Below are 18,452 nucleotides of genomic sequence, written 5' to 3' on the forward strand. Positions count from 1 at the left end.
CCACCAAATTTGGCCCGTCCTAATGCACCCCTCATCCCATTCCCCACATTCTATGGGACACCGTTGGAGGATCCCACCGCTCATCTAAACAATTTCAAAATTGCTTGTTTGACCTCACACATTGTCGAGGAAGGGCCTGTGATGAATTACTTTAGCACTACACTCAAAGGTGAGGCCTCAAATTGGTTTGCTAAGCAACAACCAAACTCCATCCCAAACTTTGCTGATTTTGAGCAAAAATTCTTGGTGGCTGAATTTCGCAAACCTCCAAACTTCTTCGTATTTTTTGAGCAATTACGCTCATTCAAGAAAAATCACCCGCATGAGACCGTGGAACAAGCGGCCACGAGGTTTAGGAACTTTGTTGATCATTACACTCCCGTTTTAAACATCGACCCGCTCACCATCATGGACTCGTTTCTACGAGGCATACACCCTAGCATCCAAATTTTGGTTAGAGCTCAAGCCTCAAATGACTTGAATACGGCCATCACTTTTGCCATTAATGTGGAGAGCTCTTATCGATGTGTTTACGAGCCCCAATAGGCCACGACTCCATCTCCCTCATATTATCCATGGCTAGCACCATGTTTTGCCCTCCTCGCAATAACTTTGGCCAACCTCATCGTATGTGTCTCAACTTCAACCAACTCAACCATTCGAATTTCCACCCGTTGTACCACCTCACCTTCAAGTGACCTCACCACCTCTTTTGCCTTTAGCACCCCCACCTTCTTCTTGCATCGTGGCTCTCCTAACCTCTTCACAAAATCATGTTCTTGCCCCTCATGCTCCATCACCGTATGTGACTTACCCTGATTCTACTTCTACCACTCCACCACCAGTCCACCCACCAGTACATCACAAGGGGGGGGGATGGGTATGAAAGCACCGTGTCTAGTCTTGGGGATTTGAAAAACATGATGACAAATTACATGAACCAACTTAATGAAAATGTGAAGGCTGTGAGTCTTGATGTGAATTTTCTAAAGCGCCAACAAAACTTGTTGTCTGCACGTCGCCCTGAGCCTAATCCCACCAACATGGTGTGTGGAGCTTGTCATGTATCCGACCATCTTTCCAAAGATTTCCCCACTGTTATTTGCATTTATGAGAAATGTTTGGGTAGGGGGCACACAGAGGATATGTGTTACATTAAGATGCGCCATTTGATGAATAGGAACACCACTTTGCCACCCCCCGGCCCCATTAATCATCATATTGGTGCCGAGAAACCCGCCGGGCCCTAGTTGGACACTTCTTCAGAGGGGGTCTCCTAGTTCTCTAGCAGTTGCTTTGTCTAGTACACCACCTACCACCACTGAGAACCCTTCGATTAATATGATTGAGTTAGATTCATCACTTGTGCGAGCCATCACACGAAAGAGGAAAGAGAAGGTTGTTGATGAGGAGGGAGATCCCGAACCTGTTGTTGCTACCCACCCACCCACCAACCCATGTTGCTGTTCCTGTTGCCGACCCTTTACCTCGACCTCACCACACTCGTCCACGCCCTACTCCAAGTAAGTTGTTTTCCCCAATTCTTTCTTTTGACCTTGTTTCTGCTCTTAATCAAGTAGAGCTCACCATGTCCCTTCCACAATACCTTCTCACATCTCCCTCTAGTCGAGCTCTTTTGAGGAGGTACTGCAGAGCTTTGAGTTCTTCCCAGGGAGTGGGTCCTAATCTTCCTACTGTTCAGAAAGTGGATTCCCTTCTTGCTGAGTGTGAGTGTCCTCAAGTGGAGTGCATGATCCCTAGTGATCCCACATGCTATTGTTGATGGAGGATCAGGCGTCGTTATTCTACCTTTTCCAAGCTAGGGTTATCTTTCAATGGAATTCTAGCTACTAGTCTGCGTATGGGTGATCATCGACCAGTGAGAGCTTAAGGTTTCATCCAAGGTTTGCCAGTCCTATCGTTGGGCATATGGTGGAGATCGATTGTTATGTTTTGCGGCTTAGTCCAGGACCTGGCCATCAGTACTAGCTTCTTTTAGGGCCACCTTGGATATGGAAGACTGATTGTGTTATTGACATTCCTAGAGGGCGGTTGCTTCTTGGTAGAGGATCTTCCCGAGTGGTTCTTCCTGCTTACCCTTCTTCTACTGTGAGTCTTGGGCTTACTAGTGATGTTGAGAGTGATGGGGATGATGATCGGAGTTCTACTTCTTCATGTAGACCGAGTTCCTATTCCATTTACCTTGATTCTGTTGAGATTACCCTTGATGATGACGAGGAGAGTCCACCTTTGGCCAGAGAGGAGGATACTATGAGAGTTCCTATAAAAGGGGATGAGAAAGTTGTGCTTTTGGGAACTTCTTTAGATCCACCATTGAGGGAAGAGATTATTGCTTTATGTCAGGAGTATCAGGACATCTTTGCATGGGATTACACCGAGTTAAGAGGTTTTCCACCCGAGCTTGTTGTGCACCGCATTCCTCTTAAACTTGACACTACACCTGTGCACCAACGTCAGTGCAGATTGCCTGAGCATTATAGAGAGGGGATTTACACGAAAATTAAAAAGCTCATTATGAACTCAATGGAGTCTTCTTGGGCCCTTTAATTTGGACGTTTAGTGAAATGCTTAAAATGCTAATCCATCTTTGACCAAGCCTAGAGGCCTAGTCCTAAAAGCATATATTTGATTTTTCACAAAAACAAAGAAAAATGAAAAAAAGGAGATATTCTTAGATCTGGCCACCTAGGTGACTTTAAAGCTTTGTAATGGGCTGTCAGTCAGTTATCATAGCCTTCTCTACCTTTTCGAACTCCAAACATTCCAAAAATGCGTCACTTTTTTCCTCCCTTTTTTGTGTGTGTACCAGATCTCTTTCTCTCTCTACATCCTCTCTCTAAAACGCCCTGCACTCATTCTCCATGGAAAAAAGTGTCTTTCTCTACTCCAAAAGCCATAGCTAGCAGATCTGTACTCCTAACTGAGCCTTCTCTCTCCAAACCCAAAGTAGTAGCAATGGCTTGCAAGGAAGAAGCTTACCATGAGCATTCTCTCTACAATACTTGGTCCTCTCTCCATAGCTAGTAGATCTGTACTCCTAAATGAGCCTTCTCTCTCCATAGCTAGTAGATCTGTACTCCTAAATGAGCCTTCTCTCTCCAAACCCACAGTAGTAGCCATGGCTTGCAAGGAAGAAGCTTACCAGGAGCATTCTCTCTACAATACTTGGTCCTCTCTCTCCAAACCCACAGTAGTAGCCATGATTTGCGCAGAAGAACCTTTTCATGATGTATTCTCTCTCTATATTGCTTAGCAGCCATAGCTTGCACTAAAGAAGCTTCCCATGATGCATTGTCTCCTTTGCATTTCCTTCTCACCATTGCCAACCCTCTCTATGTTTCTTTGGCTCCCTTTGTGGCTTCTTTCTCTATCCACAATGCAGCTCTAGAGAAGCAACCCTCATCTCCATTCTTCCCATTATTTTTTGATACCATATCCTGCTCCTTCCACTCCTATTCAACCCAAGCTTACAAGCCTACTTTCTTGTAGATGACACTACAAGACATCACCAATAAGCCTTCTAAGATCCGCCTTCAGGTTGATATGGAGACAGAATACGCAGCCCTATGCAGTAGGCATGTTGCACCCAATATTTCATACGATCAGCTTGGAATGCAAGGAGCAAAGGCCATTGATCTTTAGATTGATGGAAATCTTTATCCACCAGATCCAATATCTGGTGCCCCTCCACCATTCAAAAGCATTACAAGTTTTTTTAAGTTTGTTGGTGATGGTTTCAATGGGCTTCTTGGCTATTGTAGGAGATTACACATGTTGTGGCTAGATGAGGCAGCTGGAAAGAGGCAAACACAATTTGCCTTCGACCAGCTTCAAGCGGCATCGACTAAGCAGATCAATAGTTTGATGCAGAGGATTAAAGAGCTCTCAGAGGAGCTTGAGGTGGAGAAGAATAATTTAGCGGATCGTGTGCGCGCAATAAATCAATTTATCGACAATTATGTTTGTCTTCAACACTCCACTCATAATCTTCGACATCGTGTTCACCATTTCACTCACCTTCCCATTGGATATCACGCAAGGCAAAGAAAACGTAAAGCTGTTGGGTTACTTTCTAAGACAGCAGGCGCATGCAAGAGGCGTAAACAAACAACCAGGTAAAAAATTTTGTAGGAATTATAGCAACTTTGACAAGCAATTAATGAATAAAGCATCTCTCATGGGTGACTCTTGCGATTGTGGGACATGTGCAACAGCTATACTAGGATGTAACAACGCTGAGGACAATGTTAATGTCTCCCTTCTTTAGCATGTCCTTCTAGGAAAAGGATATCATGGAAATGATAACAGGTTTTGGTAATGATAAGCTGTGGGAGACCCTTCGTCAACATTTCTTGAAGGAAATCAAAGAAATTGTCACACCCAAAGAGATGCTTGATATATGTGACTCAGCATGTATTAGCTAGAAAGGTTACAGAGCAATGTACACGTCAATCACTTTAGGGTTGCGAGCAAAGGGAGTTACGCAATCCTTGCTTCCAACACTTTATAGCTTATAGATGGCAAAGAAGTGTGCTAATGGTGATATTGCATCATGTTTAATGGGTACAAGTGGGTGGAGGATATTGTGCCAATGCCAACAAACAAACCGTTTGAATACAATGCATATAACAATGTCTACATTGACATGGAAGTGCTACAAAAAGTAATGATTCAGTACTATGGCCTCACACTTGAAGAGACAGGTTGAAATGCCGTGTTTGTCTTGAAGCTGGATGAATGTCAAGTGGTTAAAGGTCAAAGACTGGAGCGTGTTAGTTTAACATTGATGAGCCGAGCACTTAGAGGAAAGCCTTTAGAGACCCAAGAGTTGGATGCAACTCAAGACAACAATAATAGGGGTCAAGGGCATAAGCAAGACTACTACGGCATTCAATCAGAGAAGAACATCTGGTGGCAAGCAGCATGGGTCCTCCCAAAAGAGAACCATGATACCTTGAGGTGGTATTTTGAACGGTCTGGCATTCGACATGTCGTCTCTTGTCAGGTCAATGGTCAAAAGCTTGATGTTCCCGGGATAGGCTGCTTTAACGTTGAATGGCACTTGGGTGGCGATCTAAAAACCTTAAAGTGTATGTTGGGTTGTAAAATAGGTGCGAATACTATATTCTCATGTGTTTACTGTTGTCATTCCAAGACAGCAGTAGACTCAAGAGTAAGAGGGAAACAACCTAGCAAAGGCAAAAGTCAAAAATAGGTGGGTGCAAAAAAAGCAATCGTTTTTGATGCTGAACACAGGAAAGGATCAAAGGTATGGCATAATGGCATATTAAGTTGTGACCAGAGCAAGCCACCTAGTCGTGACTAGGAGGACAATGCTTGGAACCCAATCTTGGACATTCCACTATGTCAAGTGCATGTGTGCACATTACATGCAAGACTCAGGATTTTGGATAAGCTATTGATGCTCCACATAAACTATGTCTGGAACATGGAGCCTGAAGATCGACAAGAAGAGTCAATACGTGCACTAGAGGGTGTACTTTCCTCTATTGGATTACATGCTGGAGCAGTGGTCTTGACAAAGGACAGAAAATCAAACCCTACACAAGACAACCCTAATAAAATTTGCATGGGTGGATCAAAGGCAAGACACTTGCTATCAAACCACTTGGGTTCTCATAGCCACACTAACTTTGAAATTTGGAAGAAGATATGTGATGCTACAACATATCGAGGAAATGATGCCAGGCTTGGCCTAAAACGTGCACATGTATGGGAGGTGTGTGATAAAATGGTCAATCTTCTAGAGCGACCTCACCTGGATGACCATGGTATTGAGGCACTTAAACAAGCCACTTATAGATTTACAGAAGAAATGGTCGAGGCATGGGGAGAAACACACATTACTCACTACATGGTAATGTTATATTTCTTGTGTCCTTGTAGTATGTTCTTCATACTGTTTGTTGACTTTTTGTAATTTTCTATGCAGCATATATTGTATGCACATGGGCCATACTTTCTCCATAGATATGGCTCTTTAGCACTTTGGAGCAATCAAGGCATGGAGAAATCACATTACCAAGCAAAGGCCGTGTATTTTAAGGGCACTCGCCATGGTGGTCGGCAAAGTCAAGAGTAATGCGCTCCATGAAATGTTCAACTGGTTCTATTGCATTCTGGTTGGCAAAAAAAGTCAGAAATCTCGCGGTAATTTGTCTCTTAGGCGTCAAATAATGAAAAATGTTAATGCAAGAAGAACTGAAGGATACAACTGATCAAATGCTAGGGAGAGACTATGGCAGTGGGTAGCAAGCAAGCGTCGGTGTGGTTCCTCATGGGCTTAAACTCTCTGATTATAATCTTTTTGTGTTTTTAAATTTTCTAAAAGTTTTAAAAAATATAGTTATAGACATATTTAAGTCATTTTTCATTTATAACCACCACATTTCAATTTCTTCTTTGTGCTCTACTCTCTCTTGCCCTCCCACTATCTCTCGCACATGTACATACCTAGGCCATGCTAGAAGAACAGGAGCAAGATGAGCGGTTTTTCGATCAACTCGGCCCACTACCTACTACAGCAAAAAGGACAAATCTACCTATAGTAACAGAGCAAGAGGCAAAGGAGATGAGAGAAGAAGAGCGCAGGAAGGAGGCCGAAGAAGCGTAGCACAGGAAGGAAGCTGAAGAAGCAGAGCCTAGTAGAGAAGCGGAAGAAGAGCGGCGTCGAAAAGAAGCCGAGGAAGGTCAAGGGAAACCACCCGAGATTGTTATTGAGGCCGACACCCTAGAACAGCTAGAGGTTATCTTACAAAACAGGGAGGTCGAGTTCTTGTCCTATGGCATCACGAAAGATACCATTGACAAAGAGTTTGCTCTTGTGAGGGCGGCTTGGGAGAGAGAAATGCAAAAGAGACAGCAGCCCAAAGAGGATGCAAGGAGGGCAAGCCAAGCACATCCAGAACATCCAAACGTCCAGTCAAGACGTGTGGCAAAAGAATGGAGGGAAAGTTTCAAGACCAGCCAGAAGAGGAAGAGCGTGCACAAAAGAAAAAGAAGTTCAGGTTTGAATGACCCTTGTGGGAGAATCAAAGACCACCACCGCCTCCACCGGTTACAAAGAAGAAGAGAAAATGGAGGCCATAGACAGTCGCGCTATGAGAGATTAGGAAATATCAGAAAAGCACAGATCTTCTCATCCCCAAGGCACCATTCTCTTGACTGGTGAGAGAAACAATGGAAAAATTTACTGACAGGGTTGACCGCATACAGAGCACAGCTCTTGAAGCTCTTCAAGAAGCTACTAAAGATATTGTAGTTTTTGTTTTTGAAGACTCAATGCTGGCTATGGTACATGCCAAGAGAGTCACTTTGAAGCCTGTAGATATGGCCCTAGCTCTATGCCTACGTTTAGAGCGTAGCCTTCTACCTCAATAGGCTAACCCACTTTGTAATTCTCCCTACAAACTTTTGTAATGTTCCCAAAATCCTTTGTAGCATTTTCAAACATTAATGGAAGCTTTTTGATTTTTGTTAAATTCTTTGTTGAGTCCAATTTTTTTTGTATGCTCAATGCCAATGAACATTTCATTTAAAAAAATATAAAAGCACTATACACATAGGAAAAAACACACACAAACACACACACACACACACACATACGCACACATATATATATATACACACATATATATATACACACACACATATATATATACACACACACACACACACATATATATATATTTATATATACAAAAAAAGTAGAGTCTATAAAGTCACCTAGAGACCCTTATATTGAGGGCCTTATGAGCCTCACAAGACCAAAAAAATCAAAATAAAAATAAAAAAATGCCATGTGCGCTGCGGCGCGTTAATCGCCAGTTTGACCAAGTCAAAATACAGATTTTCGCACCGTAGCGCACATGGCATTTTTTTATTTTTTTTGATTTTTTTGGTCTTCTGAGGCTCATAAGACCCTTTAGGTGCCCTAATAGCCCCAAAATCTTATATATATATATATATAGGTACACACACACACACACACACATATATATATGTATATATATATACATATATGTACATATATATACATATATATACATATATGTACATATATGTACATATATATACATATATATATACATATATATATGTATATATGTATACATATATGTACATATATATACATATATGTACATATATATACATATATGTGAGTGTGTATACATCTATAAATATAACATTTTTTCGTACCGCTCTAACCCAATCTCGAATACTTTTTTTAATCACGATCACATTTAAAATGAATCCTAAACAATATTTTCTATTAACACATGAACAAAAGCTTGAAATTGCGAGGCTTGAAATGGTATATCACAAGTATGCTAGGAAAAATCACAACTTACAATGCACAACAAAAAAAAATTATTAAACTTGGAAGAGAAGTTTGCATTACATCTTTTTAATAAGCTCTTGGAAGAGCTTAGGAGAGAGAGTTCTAGAGGCTGGTTTCTGGCCTAAGCTTTGGAATATATCACTCGGCTCATTGATTCCTTGAGCCTGAGAAAGGGCATAATGGCTTAAAACTGAGTCGGGATGCTTGCCTGTAAAGCAATACAAGGCAGCTTCCCTAGCTACCAAAATACATTTATTTATGTTTGAGGCTAAGGGGTTCTCCGACAAGACTGCACTAAGTGCTTTACATTTTAGGAGCTCGGCATAGGCAATCTCTGAATAGTCTAAATGAAAAACCCGCACTATGTCGGCTCAAGGCAGGTATGTAGTGCCCTCAATGTCTGACCGACATCAACAGGTGTCTTGGGTTGATACCCACACATAAGCATGAACGGACTATAACTAGTAGCTGAATGCTTAGAACTATTATAGGCAAATTCCATCATTGGAAGGTATTTTTCCTAACTCGATAGTTTTCTAGAGACATATACATGAAGCATATCCTCTACAATCTGATTCACACGCTCTATTTTCCCATCAGACTACAGGTGATCAGAGGAACTCATACTCAGAGATGCATCTCGACCCTCTGACTTTGGCCGCGTTCCTCCTACGCGCATAGCAAACTTGTCCACTTCAAAAGTCTATCAACATGTCAATATAGAAGTTAGGAGACGTGAAATGATACAACTAAAAATAATTTGCTTTACAACTAAGAAGTTAGGACATACCTCAGTTGCATCGTCACTTGCAACTAGTTGCTCATTTGTCAAGTTTATGCTTCCTTGGTCTTGAGCATCGCCAGCAATCAAGGGCATGTGTGGTTCAAAGGCAGCTACGCTCTCATAGAATTGCACATCTTGCTTTATTTCAACGAGTGCTTTGGCCACTACATCTTCCAAGGAACTGCTACCAATATCGTATGCAAGCGCTTTTGTGAGGTTGTCATCTTCAAAAGAGATTTTCACTTTTCCTTTGTCTTGACCCCCAGCATTCACGGCAATAATAGACAGTGCCTCATCCTCGCGAAACCCGAGTGTCTTGGCAATGTCATCCAGAAACAAAAATTCTTTCCCATCAATAATTATTGGATGCAAAGACATGACAACAAGGTCTGGGACCTCCTCAAGTACTTCATCGCCCTCTAGAACTAGGTCCTCGGGGACATTCTCTTGTAGAGCCACCAATGCCATTGAGGCCTCCCATTGTTCTGTAACATTCTCTTCCTCAGCATGGGCCTCTTGGACTTGCTCCATTAGCTTTGCTTTGCCCTTTTCTTTTTCCTTGTTGCCACTTTCTTTCGTCACACCCTCTTGTAACAGAAGGACCAAAACCATGTCCCAGCTCATGAAAGAAGTGCCGATGTTGCCCATTTGTAGATCCAAGAGCAAGTCTTCCTCCTCATTCCTATAGTTCTTTTCTGTGAGGGATTTTAAAAACCTTGATAGGCGGAATCTAAAATTCTTGTCTTCCCTGAATATGTACTTGATGAGGTCAACCGGAACCCATAGGCCCTCATCACTCTCAAACATGATGGAGTACGTGATGATGTGTTGATCCATATACTCAATGACATCTGTAAAAGCATCCGTGTGTAGATGCATTGTTGCACGCGCATCAATTGCTCCCTCAAACATAGGGACGATCTCGTCAACCCTATGAAGTAGCTCAAGCTTTCCTAGCTGTGCAATAAGTGCGTCAAGTAGAGGTGCCATGACTATGAGTGATTGCAAGAAATAGAGAGTGTGTGATACAGAAAGGTGTGCGAAATTGAGAGCAAGTGTTAGGAGAGAACGATAATTGTCAATTGATGAAAATGAGTAAAGTATCGTTTATAAATGGGCGACCTTGTTATAAAATTTTTAAAAACTTTTAAAATTTTTAAGTACCAAAAAATTTTAAAAAAATGGTATGCAAAAGCAAGAACGTATCCTTCCATCACAAGGTCATTTCTAATTTACTAGTGGCTCAAGCCACAGATGCTTGTGTGACCAACCTTACACTATCACAAAAAAATAAAACTTGCACAAGACAATTGAAAAACCTTAATAATACAATGAGGTAAAAAAATTGAAATTGTATTTACTTCAATCCAAGATTACATATCCAGTGGTTATTTGATAGCTACACAGCCAGGGAAAGTAATTTCTCTACAAAGAAAAGATCGTTCCTGCCTTTTGCGGACTACTCTACCATTGATTATCAAAGCAAAATCACCACTCAGTGAGAATCGAAGAACTAAGTAGTCACGTAAGTTGCAAGGGACCAGTCATCATTCACAGCAACATCTTCTACATCTCCACCTTGCATGGATATATGTAGCACACCCTGTTCTGTAGAGGTTGTATCGGAGTCTAACGCCTCCCATTCTCCATTTGTAAGCTTCCATCGCCTGTAAGGAAACGCAATGGACAACTATTGCTTGGCAATATGGTAGCGCATCACAACCTTCTCAACTATTACTCCGCATTTGATGGTGTCTCCATTGTGTTGAACAACTTTTTTATCCCATGCAGGTGATAAGAAACAAGTCAGAGCTCTCTCCCCCTTTGCAATCCATAAAGTTGGGGTGCGATGTGTGTCACTTGTACGGAACAGGTACACAAAGAGGTATAGAGGTATGAAGCAGGTTATGGTTGCTTTGTGAGATCCATATGTGCACTTCATAGCATTTTGCACCTTGCTTTTGATCTGCAAACAAGCCATGGCCACTGAAGCATTGTCTGGAATTGGCCATTCAATAGATGTGAGAGTTGGTCTAGGTTCTGGAACTAATTTTCCAGTACTATTTGCTGTCGTGGGAACCACATATGTATCCTCATAGAAGAGGATGTTTCATGCAAGAAGTTGTGCAGCTGGACACCCTCCAAAGATTAAACTACCAAGCTCCACATGGTATGCTTCAAAGGTTCTTGAAATCGCCTCCATAGGCTCCCACTCACTATAGTTTGAGGGAAAAATATCTACGCAGAGGAACCCAAGAACAATCAAAGCAGTGCTCAGTATACCATTATTAGCACACAATTGATTTAAAAACAAGAATATAAAGTGGTGAAATGACTTACAATTTGCAGGAAATCGTTGACGTTGGTCATGGTCTGCTAGTGTCAGCTCTGTTGCCTTGTAAACATGTTGGACCTTGGCTACCTTTTTTCCATCACGATCTTGTTTGAGCTCCAATATCCGCCCCTTCCAATGGTGACTTTGTATATCAACATATCGCTTTGACACCTTGTGGGTTCCTCTTGTACTAGGCTACATCGTAATCCAATTCCACTTCTTGTACTGTTTGATGTTCCACTGCCCATCCTCATCTTGACCACTGCTACAAGAGAGAGATTGAATACTGATTGGAGGCCTTCAAGCTTTAGAAGAAGACATCAGATGTATATATTAGGGAGATTATAAACCTTGATGTGGCAAAGGAAAATAGAATGGTGAAGAAAAAACTTAGACTAGGGAGATGTACAAAAGAGAAGGAGTTGTAAAGCAAGTTCCAAGGGCTTGGCTGTGCTATTACTACACTTTGAAAGAGGATATTAGAGGGGGTGAGAGGAGACAATAAGATTATGAGAGCCAAAGCATTTGCAACTCAAGCTTCCATAGCACGACTCTGCTGTTACACTCTGTAAAAAGAGGTTGGACAAGGTAGAAGGATGAAGTAAGGAAATGTAAGTGAGGATCAAACTTCCATAGCTTCTGAGAGGAGGTTGCAGATCAAGCTTCCATAGCTAAGCTCTACTGTTACACTCTGTAAAAGGAGATTGGACAAGGTAGAAGGATGAAGTAAGGAAATGTAAGTGAGGATCAAACTTCCATAGCTTCTGAGAGGAGGTTGTAGATCAAGCTTCCATAGCTATAGATCTAGGTTTCTGAGTGAAGAGAGAGGTAGATAGCTAAAAGAAGTAGTCTAGAGAGTGAAAAACACCCTGCTATGAGAAAGGGGGAAGAGAGAGCGTTTTGGAGGGAACATGGGAGAGAGGGATAGTGGTAAGTGAAGGGGAATGTGCATTGAATGCAAGATAATGATAGGAGCTTGTTTTTGGGCCTCTATCACTTTAGAGACCTTACTTAATGATGGCTGCAGGCTGCAGCTATCTTTTTCTATAAAAAATAGAGGAAAAATTCATATACGTATAATTTTTTTGAGTTTTAGGTGATTTTAAAAATTAAAAAAGAGCCTATTTAGCCTATTATTCTAAGTTTGACCACTACCTTCTAGGCTCTTACAAACCATTGGTTTCAGTCCACATGTAATCTCCCTATTTGTCTATTTCTTAATCACCTCCATTAGGCAATGGCAAATTAAAGGGCCCAAAAAGACTCCATTGAGTTCCTAATGTTTAGAAGCTGGTTTGATTTTTCCTATCGATAACACTGAATGGGTGTCTCCTATTGTTGTAGTCCCTAAAAAGAATAAGCAGCTTCGCATATGTGTTGATTATAAGCAGCTTAACAAAGCTACCATTAGGGACTACTACCCTTTGCCTTTTATTGACCAAATCCTTGACTCTTTAGTAGGGAGGGAGATATATGCTTTCTTGGATTGCTTTTCTGGGTACAATCAAACAGCTATCGCTGATGAGGATAAGCTCAAAACCACTTTCACCACTATATTTGGCACATATCCATATCATGTCATGCCGTTTGGGGGCTTTGCAACATGGGTGCTTCATATCAGCGCTATAAGTATGAATCCTTTCGTGATGATTTGATCGATTTCTTAAAAATCTTTATGGATGATTTGGGGATTGGGACCACGCATGATAAACTTGTTGCAGCCCTTAGGTATGTCTTTCACAAGTGCCGTGAAAAATCAATAGCTTTGAATGCAAAAAAGTGTGTGTTTGGGGTTACTTATGGCATTTTTTTGGGTCACCTCATTAGCAAGCATGGCATTTCTATGGATCCCCAAAAAGTCGAGGCTATTCTTGCATTTTTGCCACACCCACTACCGTGCGTCAAGTAGGGTTTTCTTGGAGCCGCTAAACACTATAGCCGCTTCATTAAACATATGGCACATCTTATATTACCACTGAATACACTTCTGCAAATTGAGCACAAGTTCATTTGGGGGGAACCTCAACAAAATTCTTTCTCTTCTCTTAAAAGTGCATTCACTACCGCCCCTATCCTCAAACCACCTCTGATGCGTCCAAGCCTTATCATTTATTTTCTTCTTGTTCTCATTTGGTAATATCTGCTAGCATTGCACAACTTTATGATAAAAAAATGCACCCCATTGCATATTATAGCCGCAAGCTTAAAGATGCTGAAACACGCAACACTTGGGTTGAGAGAGTTTGTCTAGCTATTGCTGAGAGTGCTAGGAAGTTTTGCACATATATGGCTACCCAGCACATATATGGCTACCTAGCACACCATCATCTATGTCTCTAAAGATTCATTGCACCTTTTATTGAATAAGTTAGAGCCCCGTGAGCGTATTATATGATGGATTGTTGAGTTGCAGGCCTTTGACTATGAGCTTAAATCTAAACCTCCTGCATTGCAAAAGTTAGTGGATTGCTTAGCTGATGTAATCCAATGCAAAGATGAGCCTATTGCACTTGCACCTAAGTTGTTTTGCATTGAGTATGCACGTGAGTGGTATGACCAAACTGCTCATTATTTTTCCACACTTGAGTTTCTTTCTGACATGAGCAAAGCCACATTTATCGCCGATGTGTTGCATGAGAGGAAATTCCACACATTTTGAAAGAGTGTCATGATAGTGCATGTGGAGATCATTTTGCTAGGAAACTCATTGCATTGAAAATTTTGAGGGCTAGGTATTGGTGGCCATCTGTTTTTAAAGATTCATTTGAGTGGTGTAGAAGATGTGATGTTTGCCAGAGAGCCACCCGCCTAGAGAATCGTTTGCACCCTAATAATCCTATTCTAGCTACCCTTCCTTTTTTCAGAAGTGGGGGATTGACTATGTAAGCCCTATTACACCAACTTCCAGGCATGGGAAATCTTATATCATTGTTGCTACGGATTACTTAAACAAGTGGAGTGAGGCTAGAGCTGTGAGGAAAGATGATGCACACACTACTGCTACATTTTGGACTGAGCATACCATTTGTCGTTTTGGGGCACCTGCTGAGTTTGTTTCTGATAGGGGGACCCATTTTCTTAATGATGTCATCCATCATGATAAAACCACCCCCTACAAACCTTCTACTAATGGAGTTGAGAGCACAAACAAAACTTTGGTCACTATCCTTAGAAAAACTGTGGACACTCATAAAAGGGATTGGGATAAGAAGTTGCCAGCCGGCTGTTTGGGCTTATAACACTACTTTCAAGGAAGCCACAGGGTTCACTCCCTTCTCTTTAGTTTATGGGCAAGAATGTGTGTTACCTATTGAGCATGAGTTGGCGAGTTTGAGGTTTTTGCATCAGCACACACTACCTTTGGAGGAGAGTTTGCAAGAGAGATTGGGCACTTTAGAGCATCTAGATGAGTGGAGATTGAGAGCCTATCTACATCAAGAGGTTGCTAAGAAATGTCAAACAAAGCAACGTGATAAGAAAGCTAAAACCTATTCTTTTGAGAAGGGGCGATTGATTCTTCTCTATGATGCATGGCCGTTGTACTGTGAGCAAAGAGAAGTGAGAGGCAAGATTCACTAGTCGTCGTTGCAGACTCTCGCGCTATGATTGTGAAGGAGAAGGAGACGGAGTTGCGTGCTCCCTCACATGCGAAAGAAAAAAGAGAAAGAAAATAATTCGTCCTGGCTGCATCGTAGGGAAATGACTTGCATTGCAGGGAAATACCATCCATATTATACGTTTTTTTTAAAAGCTTTTCTTTATAAAAAAAAGTATCATTAAAAAGAGACTATCGCCACTTTCACTTGATCAAGGGGAAAAAGGGGTAAAGAAAAAAAATAAAAGCATAATAACTTCGTCTCTTTTCCTTGCATGTGGAGAGGGAAGCGGAAGAGGAGAAGATATTTGTAAATAAAGAAGCAGGTGTAATTCTCCGCAGCAAACAATAACATAGCTTCGCACTTACTCACTCACATAGTCATGCGTTAGCAAGCCTCGTAAAGTTTTTTGTATTCAAAAATTGAAAGCATTGTAAAATTCAATCCTTGAGGGCTGTGAGGGTTTTGTTTCTCATGGAGGGCATCATTGGCAAGCGCACAAAAGCTTCATCAACATCAAACAAGAAGTGGCTAGATAAGATTTCTTCTCTCTCTTTTTCTCATATAAAAGCTACATAAATTTGCTTTATGAATCAAACACGCGCACATCAAATTCAATAAACAAGGCTCATTGCACATTATATCTTACCTCATTCATTGGTGTTGTGGTGTCATCCCCCTCTTTTGTCATTTAGCACAAAGCCTGTTTATGATTTGTGTGTATACATCATCAATGCCCCATCATTGCAGCACCGCATTTGTCGGAAAGATCCATAGCACACATTCCTATCTACTAGTGCCTTCTCCTTTGAGGTGTTGGGAGAGAGTAGCATTATTCTTGTTGGATATCTGGGGGGGTTGTCGGGTTTTGTCCTCCTTGCCTTGCTCGTCCAGATATTTCCTAGACACCACGTCCTATCGGTTAGCGTTTGTGGATACTCTCTCGGCATATGCATTGGTCTTGGCCACTGTGGAGGAGGCACCAATGCATATGGCAGATTAGGCTCTCCTTGCCCAATATTGTTTTTTAAAGTTTCAATTGTTGTGGCCCTATATAGTCACACATCCAAATCTGTATAATCCAATAGTTGTAGATTCTACACATACGAAAACTTACATATGTGCTATCACTGAATGTAAAAAGAATTTAAGGTATACTTAGAAGAAGAAGTGCATGCTTACGTTTTCTAAGAGTAGTGCAAACATTGTGTGCAGCCACAACTTCGAATTGTAGCACACTCTCCAACCACATCTAAAGCCATCATTTTGGTATGGGACTCTCTATCTAATGATCTCCGTTGAATAGAATATCTCCTCTTGGGCAAGGGCCTCAATACTAGCTATTAACTTTCTAATAGATATGCACAACATTTTTCAATTGTCAATAATCTCTTTCTCTCTTTCTCTCTTAGATTAACGTAAAAAATGAATGCATGGACTTATTGCCTCATATTGCCATGAAATTTTGTATTTGAATTGGCAAGATAGAATTACTTCTCCTGAGTATCTATAATAATTAAACTCCAATGTTCACTACAAAAGTCAATTAAAATTATAACACGGTAAATCTTGTATCTATGTCATAATACCAAAAGTGGAATTTAGGTCACATGACACTTACGCTTCATGGTAGGCCATTACAAAGATCTGGGCATGGTGCAAATCTACATGCCTAAACCATGGACAGATATCCACATACGAAACATCCTCTAAAACCAGAAGCGGGGATATAAGAGAATCCAAACCTTAAAACAACCTACATAACTCTGCCATTGACCTCCTTGTGCATTCTTCATAAGACATCAATCTCCGCCGCCTCGAAAGGAAAGTATTAAGGAGTTTCTCGCATTGGCAAAACCACACAACAAAGGAGGGGGCCAAATACCTCAAAGCCTATACATCAGAACTATACAATGTTTGAAATAAAGCTTCTCTCCCTTCCCTTTCAATTCTCTATGTATTATGAGCCTCCCTATCATTAGGAACTCAATGGAGTCTTCTTGGGCCCTTTTATTTGGCAGTTTAAGGGAGTCAAACCTTTTCTCTTAAGAAGAAACGTTTTCTAATTTGAAGCTTCAAAACGGCTACTTTATTCGAATTTGAATTTTTGGGGGAAAATAGAATTTAAAATCTAGCGGATGAAACCATATCATGTAACATATCTATGGAAAGCTCTTGATGTGTAGATCACGGATCTGTAATCTCCGCTCAAATCGGAGCTTGTATGTAGAAGTTATGGAGGTCCGAAAATTGTAAAATTGCCCCCTCCCCTTTTTGGGGGAAAAAGTGCACCCTTTGACCACTCTTACACCTCTCTTACAAACCATTGGTTTTTGCTTACATGGCGGGCTCCTATTTGTCAAAAAGTTAAACGTTTTCATAACCTCATGGCAAATTAAAGGGCCCAAAAAGACTCCATTGAGTTCCTAATGTTCAAGCTTTATTGTTGGTTTTTTGTACATTGTGCGATGTGTCACGCGAATGATTGCCCTTGGTCTCTTCAGCGAGACGACAAAAGTACGTCTTTGCCTCAGGGCGGGGATCTCCAGGATATCTTTCATCCTTGTGTCCATGAGGCCTACTAGATCTAGGGTCTTGTCATATCTGAAACCTCAGAAGCCATAGTAGCGAGTACATGTCCTTTGATATTACTGTTACTCTTTGTGCATGCTAGAACATAGCTATCCTAGAAATGTCCAATGAGCCAATCCTCGGCAGCCTCATGTAAGCAACCTAATGCCAAGCTCTACCACTGCACATCATATTGGTTCCTTTGACAAATGGATCTGACAAGGTGCTGGAATGGGAGCTTCGAAATGGCGCACTGCACATGCCTCTGTACCTTTAGCAGTTCACATAAGATGAAGCTATGCTATTTATACCTTTGAGTCCTCACACTGAGCGAAGGCTGGAAATATTCTTTCCTGTTCTAGCTTTGTGAGATTTCTAGCCTATTTTAGGATTGTTAGACAAAGAGGCCCTCACCATCCTCTTTGTCCACACCATCTATAAAAAAGAAGGAAAATGCAACAACATATTTGGATTCAATGCACTACAACGTGATGGGAAGAGTTCCAACACATTAAAACTCCCATATCACGTTGTATTTACTTCACAATGAAAGAAACTCACTCGGGATTCCACATAGAAAAGGAAGAAGAAGACATGGTGCAAGTTAATAAACATTGTATTGAGAAATGGACACTTACTCAATAGGATGTCGTCAAGGAAGCAATGAGATGGTGTAGACGACGGCGAACAGATCATGGCATAGAAAAATCGATTAAAGACACTCTTGTTTATGGAGAGCTTAATGCTTAATTCAACGATCTAGGTTTAAAAGAAGGGGTCCCA

General features: G+C 41.2%; 1 pseudogene; it reads left to right on the top strand.

Moving 5' to 3' along the window:
- Nucleotides 1-408: 408 nt before the first annotated feature.
- Nucleotides 409-14,161, top strand: LOC147608538 (uncharacterized; annotated as a pseudogene).
- The last annotated feature ends 4,291 nt before the right edge of the window (nucleotides 14,162-18,452 follow it).

Source organism: Cibotium barometz, chromosome 53 (genome assembly GCF_041138505.1).
Source record: "Cibotium barometz isolate CiBa-2024 chromosome 53, ASM4113850v1, whole genome shotgun sequence".
Classification (NCBI taxonomy): Eukaryota; Viridiplantae; Streptophyta; class Polypodiopsida; order Cyatheales; family Cibotiaceae; genus Cibotium; species Cibotium barometz.